The sequence below is a fragment of the Phyllopteryx taeniolatus genome, chromosome 10 (genome assembly GCF_024500385.1).
Source record: "Phyllopteryx taeniolatus isolate TA_2022b chromosome 10, UOR_Ptae_1.2, whole genome shotgun sequence".
NCBI lineage: Eukaryota > Metazoa > Chordata > Actinopteri > Syngnathiformes > Syngnathidae > Phyllopteryx > Phyllopteryx taeniolatus.
The window spans coordinates 25,199,751-25,209,217 of record NC_084511.1 but is presented as its reverse complement, the minus strand read 5'-3'; the positions used below and the strand labels follow the sequence as shown (position 1 = coordinate 25,209,217).

The following is a 9,467-nucleotide window of genomic DNA, read 5'->3' as shown; positions in this document are numbered from 1 at the left end:
TCCCTTCCGGGAGGCTGGTTGTCCTCTGATTTTTACAGATTTCAATGCTACATGACTGCTACATGGCAATACATTAGACCCACCAGCCTCCACTGTGACATCAGTGCTGTAGATGCTCCCTGAGTTGAAGTCTCCTGAGATAGGGTGAAGTCTGGTAACCGTAGCATCAGAGCCAAGTGAACGCTTTTATTATTCGGTTTTGGTTTCAAGCCAGGGTTTGGTTTGTAAGTAAGGTTGCACGTCAGGCTTAGAGCTTCGAGGCTTCAGCCATGGCGGCAACTCGACTCAACTCGTGCACAGTATATTTGAATCCAATAGCAATCCTGTTGACATACCGTCACATCTAGCCAGTGGCCATCCTCTTTTTTCTCTGTTGTACAGCTGCTACTTGGCTGCTCGCCGTCATCACTGTCTGATCGGCTCAAACATGTACGCTTTGACGATGCCGAGTTCAGTTGGGTGCTCCTGTACGTCGAAATCCTAATCCTCCACATATTCCAACACGTTGCTCACCATTGAGTATAGAGTATAGCGTACTGTGTTTGGCAATTGCAACGTCACTTCTAGTAGCCCTTGCGGTGGATAGAGTAACCACACCCCGGTGTCTTGAGCTTCGGGTATGTTCGGGGAGGACTCAATATGCATCATGAAAACCACATTTTTAGCTAAACTATGCTTGAAAACTTGCTGTAAGTTACGGGCATGTATTACATAACATACAAACAATACAAATGTGAATTTTAACTGACCCCATACCATCTTTGTCATCTGACCTTTAAAGGTGACAAATAATGCGGTTGCAGAAACAGACTCACGGCGTTGAAACAGAAACAGACCAGTAAAGATATAACAAGATGAAAATCTTGTAAATTTCTCCATAAAGCGACGGCTAGCTCGTAGCCTCCTGCTCCCATTATCATCCTTACACATCCGGTCTGAGGGGACCTTTCATCTGTGTAATCATAAGTCACACAATGAAACGCCACCGCCGTTGAGCAACGAGCACCTAGCGCCGCTCCGGGGCCCCGTCGCGGTTGCCTGGTGGGCGTGCAGTATGGCAGACCTTTGTTCCGTGTGTGTGGAAAAGCACACACTGTCAACACGGTGGAGAAAAGCTAATATTTACCACGTATGGCCTCTACTTTAATATTAGCTTGAGGTGCTAGGCGAGGGAAAGCAGCGGTCTCTGACTCTGCCTTCACTTCCTGCCCAACACAACTATCCAAAGATGTATTTGTGCGCCTGCTTTTCGAGATGAGGATATGAACTGGAAAGTGGTAAATATTTAAAAGGCGTCGGACGGTTAAAATATGTGATTAAGTAATGTCTTTGGTTGCAGACTGTCGCCGTTTACGACGCGGAACATTGTAGCTCTCAGAGCAGTCCAATATTAACTCTTTCTCTGCGAGCTGCCTTGAAAAAAATTTAAATTCATGCTCAGCTGTGGCCTGAAATCAAACGGCAATGACCAAGAGCCTTGATTTGACTACTTGCCCTGTAGAGTAGTTGTTGTGCGCTTCAAACAGTTGGTGACTTGATTTGGTAAGAAGTTGAATTGCGTTGATTTTGTTGATTTTTCTAGGTATCTCTAGTTTTGCAATGCATAAAGAAGAAAAAAAGAGACCATCCAAATTGTCTCAACTGTCTTACTTTTTATTCATTCGAATCAAGGTATCCCAACACGATACATCAAACTGGGACAGCAGCGACATGGAGGAACGTAAACCAGCATTTACGATGACAGCAGCAGATTTTGGAGGAGTAAAATATTCCCCCTTAATGGGCTTATTTAAGAGAATTGTTTGATGTTGTTGGCTAAAATAATTTGTCAACCAATAAATGTCCTGGTTCAGTTCGAAATGGAATTTAAACTGTCTTGCGGTCACATTTTGACATCACGGGACACAGATGACACTTACCAATGGTACTTCGCCAATACGAGGTCACAAACAGGATGTTCTCAGACGGCAGTGGCCGCTGAACTTGTGCAAAAAAAATACTGAAAAATTGCACCGTTGGACCTGTGCATTCAAAGGTTTAGAGAAGGTCAAAATAAGTTTGTTTGTAAAGGTAGAAGGTACATCTTGAGATTTCAAATCTTTTTTTTTTTTTCCCCCTACCCCAATTGTCGAAGTAGGAAATGACCATAAGTGATGTATGAGTTAGTAACGGTTTAATGGTTTGATTCAGCACTCTGTCCAGGGCCTACGACCTTACAATAGACGAGTAGCAATCTCTGATATGATCTTCTCTGATCCACGCCAGAAGTAGTCTTTGCATAGTTTCCGTTTCCTCTCCTCATCCAGTCAAATTCCAAACAGGAAAAGATCTTCGGGCCTTTTCTTTCCTCGCAAATCAGCAGTGTGTATTTTTGGGACGTGGTGGCTCTGTGCCTCGTCTGTGGAAAGGACTGAGTTCCCGTATGTACTGCAGGGAACCATGTGTGGGGTTTCTGGCGCTGGACCTACATCAATATCCTCCTATGCCGGTGGCCAGGTGTTGAGGGGTAAATTCCCAATCGAATTGTGTATCCTGCTGCATGGCCGCTGGATATGCGTTTCCTCGCTTCGCTGTGCGCTCTGTCTCCTCTCCTTCCGTCTTGTTCTTGGCATTCCTCTAATCTGAGCTGAGCGCGGTTGGTCCACCGCGGCTCCTGCTGCACACCTGCTATGAAGAAACAGCTGTGGTCCACCATAACATCATTAGTGCAGCTGAAAGAGAAGGAAAGGCCTGCGTAGCCGTCCCCCCCACTGTTTACTCTCCCAAAGAGTTCAGCACCAGGGCATCTGTACAATGAACCAACATTTTTACGATAAAGACGTGCAAAAAAGCTGCTGGACCCCCGCCTCTTTCTCATGTAACATGATCGGAAGGGAACATGTGGGAGAGCCGGGGTGCTGAAAGAGAATTTTATACCTCGATTAATGCGTTCTTATGGGATATTCACTTTGAGATTCATGAGCGAGCAGTTTGTCTCAAAGCACAGAAACTCTTGCGGACATGACCCAAAATCTCAGAAAGCAGTGAAGCAAAAAACAGGACGAACGTACGGCTGCAAGTAAATCTTTTGTTCGCTGTCCTATTTCTGAAAATGTGTCTGAGCCAGCCATACAAACTGAATTTTGCTGAATTGTGACGTCACACTTTAATATTAATCAACATAATACTGCCGCCAAAATGAGTTTCTCTGCCCATGATGTAGTAGCTAGGCTAGGCATAAATCTGCCACTTTCAAGCCACAGCTGGATAACACTGAGTGAAACACCGTCAGAGCCAAAGCTATGCAGATCTGCATGGTTTTTGTGTTGGCCGCATAGATTAGCTTCTGATAAGCGACACATACTTGACTGTTTGGCGAAGTTGCAAACATGGGAGTATTTGTCTTTGGCAATGTGTCCACTGCTTATGCGACGCCGATCTCCACAGTAATTGACAAATATAATTGGGGTGCTTGGTTGATGATGAAGTGTTGCCGCTACAAGTGAAAATACAACCAATGCTGTCTTTGCTTGCACAGGCCATTTTTTTTTTTAGACTCCTAGTTCCGCTTCTAGTCGTCATGGTAATGAGGACTTTACTTTGGAGTATTTTAACGAAAGCTACAGTGTCGTGAAAAAGTATTGGCCCCTTTCTCAAATTCTTATATTTTTTGCATAGTTTCCACACTTTGTTTAAGATTATCCAACAAATGTAAATATCAGACAGATATAACCCAATTGAAATTAAAATGCTGTTTTAAAATGATTTCATTTATTAAGGTAAAACAACTATTTAGTGACCCTGGCCCTGTGTGAAAAAGACATTACCCCCCTTGTTAAATCATGAATTCATTGTGGCTAATCGCAATTTTTGGTTAATTTTTACTTATCACATCTAAGCCTCATTACCTTCAGAGCTCTTCAACCAAGAAAACACTTCAACAGAATCTGTCCCGACAAAATCAAGTCGGACAAAAGATCTAAAAAAGCTGCAACAAAATGACACGATCAAAACAAATTCCACAACAGTCGAGAAATAAGGTAGTTGACATCTATCAGTCTGGAAAGGGTTGCAAAAGCCATTTGTAAAGCTTTAGGATTCCAGCAAACCATACGGAGAGCCATTATCCTCACATGGAGAAAACATGGAACAGTGGCGAACCTTCCCAGGAGTGGCCGGCCTACAAAGATTATCCCACAGCAGTGACTCTTTTCAGGAGGCCACAAAGGAGCTCAGGACAACTTCTAAAGAACTGCAGGACTCCCTTGCCTCAGTTCAGGTCAGTGTTCATGACACAATAAGGAACAGACGAGATGAAAGTTGAGCTTCTTGGAAGGTGTGTGTCTCGTTACATCTGGCGTAAATATAGTACAGCGTTTCAGAAAAGTAACATCATACCAACAGTCAAACATGGTGGTGGCAGTGTGATGGTCTTGGTCTGCTTTTCTCCTTCAGGACCTGGACAACTTGCTGTGATTGATGGAATCATGAATTCTGCTCTTCAACAGAAAATCCTGAAGGATAATGTTCAGCCAGTATATTGTGACCTCAAGCTGAAGCGCACTGAGGTTCTGCAGCACGATAAAGATCTAAAACACACCAGTAAGTCAACTTCTGAATGGCTTAAAAAACAAAATGAAGGTTTTGGTGTGGCCTAGTCAAAAGCCAGACTTGAATCCAATTGAAATGCAGTGGCATGACCTTAAAAAGGCCGCTCATGCTCGAAAACCCTCTATTTTTGCTGAATTCAAACAATTGTGCAAGAAAGAGTGGACCAAAATATCTCCACAGAGATGTATAAGACGCATTGCCTATTATAGAAAATGCTTGATTTCAGTTGTTGCTGCTGAGGATGGCCCAACCAGTTATTAGGTTTAGGGAGCCATTACTTTTTCACACCGGGTCAGGTAATTTGAAATCATTTTTTTTCCTTCATAAATGAAATCACCATTTAAAAACATCATTTTAAGTTCACTTCGGTTATATTTGTCTGATATTTACATTTATTTGATGATCTTAAACATTAAAGTGGGGAAACTATGCAAAAATATAAAAATTGGAGAAGGGCCCCATACTTTTTCATGGCACTGTATGTTGTTCAAAACCTGGGAATTGTTTTAAATTTAATAGACTACTCACAAAAAGAGAGAGCTTTTGGGTGAAATTTTAGAATGAACCTAAAATGCACTATAACCTTTACGGGTGCCCTTAATGTGATGTTCTCTTTAATGCACATCTTACTGTTTAGTCTTTCGGAGCATCTCCAACTATTGCGAGCGTTGCACTTGTTTTAGTGCACCTTGGATAGTTTTAATTACCCCTTGAAGGGGGAAAAAACACCACTTCTAGCTTTATCTCGATGCAATATTCTCCTTGGAGTTATACACGACTTCATTCTGCCAATCAGTCCCGCTTCGTTCATTTGCTACTAAACTATGAGGCGTGATGATAAACTTGATCCAGTGATTTTAGGATGATGACACTCTCTGGCAACAAAAATGCATGAAAAGTCAAAATATTTTCTGTTGGCTGTTTTTGTCTCTCTCACAGCCAGAGGGGGGGGGGGGGGGAAATGTCAAAACTCAACACCGGATTAAATAACCATTTTAGTTGGATATTTCTTGCAGTTGAGCCCTAGCGGAGAAAATCAATCCGTCACTACGCATACAGGAAGGAAGCCTGGGCTGGAGAGAGATATTGCTCTTAATGACATGTCTCTGTGTGCCTGCACCAGAGAGGGAAGTAACCGGATATTTAAACAGAGATAAGAGTGTGTGCCAAAGGGGCTGGGATTGGATATGGCTACAAGCCCCATGGCAACCGGCCGGCCGCTATTGGATATGGAAAGGTAAATAGTAATGCAGTCCTAGCATGTTTTAATGTTATAAATTAAAAGCTCATGTAACACTCAGGCGAGGGCAATAAATAGGCGCTTCCGCTTCTGCCAAGTTTTCATTAGTGACTTCCTCCAAAAGCACTCGTTTTAAATAAAAATTTGGAACATGTGCTCTGGCTCATCAGGATCCGTAAGCAGTAATCGGATATATTTCCAGGATTCCAGCATCCACGGCCAGAAGTTCACAGAGTAGATGGGAGCAGCTCTGAGCCTCTGCAACCGACATGTACTTTTTTTTGCTCTGAGCACCGCTGGGTTGAATGAGTTACCTGAAGCCACCCAAGCTACATTCTCTATACCGAGACTTTTTGGGTGCATGGACACCGTACAGGGAACAATTTTTGGAAGGACTCCCTGATAATCCTAATGCCAATTGAACTACCATATGTACCCCTAAATAAGATGGGAATAAAAAAACAAATCCTGTTTAATAATAAATCAAATTTATAAAGCACTTTTCTGGACTCTCAACAATAAGGGGGTGCTGGAGCCATGCCCATAATTACCACTGAGGACCCCGGGGTCGTGTCCTCCGTATTTTGTCCTCAGTGGAAAAAAAAGAGAGGAGCAAGTGGTTTCCGCACCAAGTGAAGTTATTTGTCTGCAATTACCACCTTCTGTCTAATCATCGCCGTGGGCGCTGATTGGCTCCTACAGTGGCAAGGGGGAAAACACTGCACGCATACACTCTTGGAGAGAAAGTGCTGAAAGACCTTCTATTCTATACATCCACTGTCTCTGCTCCAGCCAGACTGCAGTCACATTATGACCAAGGTAATACAGAAGAATTTCACTTTTGCATTCATTCCCACACTGGACAGGGATATAAATCCAAAGCCTGCTAACAAGCTAACGTCAGCGATACAAAGCAACAATTATGACATGTAATGATACCTTTTATTTAACTGTACAATAACTACAATTTTTGCCTCCAGGAACAAATTAATTCACCTTATTTGCCATTGGATATTTTTTGAAATTCCACTTTACCAGGTTGTGGCGGACTAATACCAAATCATAAATGTAGTGCTGTTTTGTAAATTTATAGGTTGCATTCACGTCAACTATTAGTCACATCGTCATCGCATAAGGCCATCGCACCCAGTGACGAGGCCATAGTGAATTAATCAGATGGCGTACATTGAAATATTTTTGCTAAGCAGATGGCTTCTCAGTTTCTGCTATCTGTTACGAACCCCACACGTTTGCATTCCCGAGCCAATCTGCGGCATCAGCTGCTATATGAACCCCCGCCGTCCCCTGATCATGTGATGCGCCCCAAAAAAGGATTACAGGCAACCGGATCCGTTTTGGCATTGGCACTGGAATTGTCATTACAATGATCTTGGGTGTGGTGCACCAAGAATGCATCCTCAATTGGAAGGAGAAAGCACAAGGGGGGGCTCAACAAGGAGATAATACAAGGAGTTCTGGAACCACACCAGTTTTTCGATACCCCTTGCGCACTGCTTCACATCCATGCACCCAACCATCCATCCATCCATGCATCCATCGGTCCATCTATTTATTTTCTTCTGCCTATCTGGGGTTGGGTCGTGAGGGCAACAGCCTAATCAGAGAAGCCAAGACTTCCCTCTACCTAGCCACTTCGTTCAGCTCTTCAGGGGGATTGCAAGCCAATTCCAGGCCAGCTAGGGAATATAGTCACTCCAGCGCATCCTGGATTGTTCCTGGGGCCTCCTCCATGTGGGACATGTCTGGAACACTTCACCAGGGAGGCGTACAGGAGGCACCCTACCCAGCTGCTCGGGCCACCACATTTGGCTCATCTCGACGTGGAGGAGCAGCAGCTCTTCTCTAAGTCCCTCTCGGATGACTGAGCTTCTCACGGTCCCTGTCTCGAAGGGAGAGCCTGGACACCTTGCGGAGGAAACTCATTTCAGCTACTTGTATCCGTGATCTTGTTGTTTCGGTCACGACCCATAGGTGAGGGTGGGAACGTGGATCGACCAGTAGATTGAGACATTCGCCTTTCGGCTCAGCTCCTTCTTCACCACGACAGACCGACTCGCATCCACATTATTATTTTTTTTTGCCTAATATCCCTAACATTTTGTGATTACAGTAGTACAATAAATTGGTATGGTCCTCCAGTGTGGTCTTTGACGTGTTAATTTAATATTGTAATGAAGTGAATTTCCTTTGAGGTTATTGGTAATGCTGGTATCGTACCCCCTCAGTGGGAGCCACGGCTGAAAGGCCTTTCAGATTGCAGGGTATGATTTTGTCTAGGCGGGGGGGCACTTACATGGGGCACCACTCTGAAATTACCTCCACAATTGCAAGAGAAAGCCATGCAAGTGGGTTGGGGGCAACAAAGAGCCCTCTGTCTGGGCAAGGCATTTCAGGCTTGGGGGGGAAATACTATCTGATGCCATCGACGCTCCCCTCCCCTTTCCTGCTTCTTGGACTGACCATGACAGCAGGCCACATTGGGCAGCATTGCAAACCCTCAGCTCCATTGACAGCTGTTACAACTGCTTCTCCCATTGACATGCGAGTAATTGGACCACACTATTAGGTGTTGGAGCAGGGTTGGGCACCATCCTTGCTATTTCCATTTCACTTTGTAAAATCTTGGCAATAACTAGGCAGTATCCCACGTATGAAATACTTGTTGAACAGCGACTATTGCTTTCAACACAATTGTGCTGGAGAAATGTGTCTCACAGTGTTGAACTTCAGAACCCTGCCTTACAGCAGGCAGCATCCCTACTCTGTTACAGCTCTGATACTACCTTTGAAGCCGTAACATTACCAGGCAGAAACTGTGAAAGGGTCTGGCGTAGAAAGTAATTGTCAGACAGTGACAATTGCTTTCCACACAATTGGGCAGTAGAAATTATTCTTGCGGTGTTGAACTTCATAACCCTACCCTGGCTACGTGCCAACTCTGTTAGAGCTCCAATACTCCTACCTTCAAAGTCATCCCCTTATTCCATGTCACTGAATGTGTGAAAGGGAAATTCCTTTTTGTGTTGAAAGCAATTGTCGCTTTCTGACAAGTAATGGCAATGTCCCCACTTTGCAGGGTTCTTTTCAAACAGCATCGACCGAAAATCTTGGCTCCACTTTTCTGTCTATGATGCGCTAATTTTGTGGAACTCCGTGTGAAAGGGGCATTCTGTATATCAAGTGCGACGTATCAAATATCAGGATAATTACTTTCAACAACAGGACGGTTGAAGCATGTCTCGGGGTGTTGGCATTGCGGTATACCCTTATCCACAGACATAGTCCCAACATTGTTACTGCTCTGATAATTCCCCCAAAGCCGGAAAAGTCCTTACTTTTAATGATGATGCGAAAGTGCTTAAGAAGAGTATGCATGTTAACTTGAACACAACAACACAAGTAACCCTGCCCCAAGCGCCATTCACCATTCCTTCCGCCCCCAGATCGAATACATCCACGGTCCAGGGCCCGGCCAACTTCTACAGCTGTCACACATTTTCAACAGATTCCGTCGGCCCTGGATGAGGCCGCGGAGAGAAGACATTCCTGCGCCATTACACATCGCCTAAGAGGAATTAACGTTAACATCTGATATTGTGGAAGTGGGAAATTTGCC

At 44.1% G+C, this 9,467-nt stretch overlaps 1 long non-coding RNA gene across 2 annotated transcripts; it reads left to right on the top strand.

Annotated features, from left to right (window-relative positions):
- Positions 1 to 1,063: 1,063 nt before the first annotated feature.
- LOC133485231 (uncharacterized) lies at positions 1,064 to 7,989 on the top strand. 2 transcript variants are annotated; one of them, XR_009790636.1, is made up of 5 exons: positions 1,064 to 1,277; positions 1,672 to 4,258; positions 4,488 to 4,581; positions 5,607 to 5,827; positions 6,001 to 7,989. It is a non-coding gene; the product is annotated as an uncharacterized LOC133485231 (long non-coding RNA). The 2 variants fall into 2 exon arrangements; XR_009790635.1 differs by having other exon boundaries at positions 4,435 to 4,581.
- Positions 7,990 to 9,467: the final 1,478 nt, after the last annotated feature.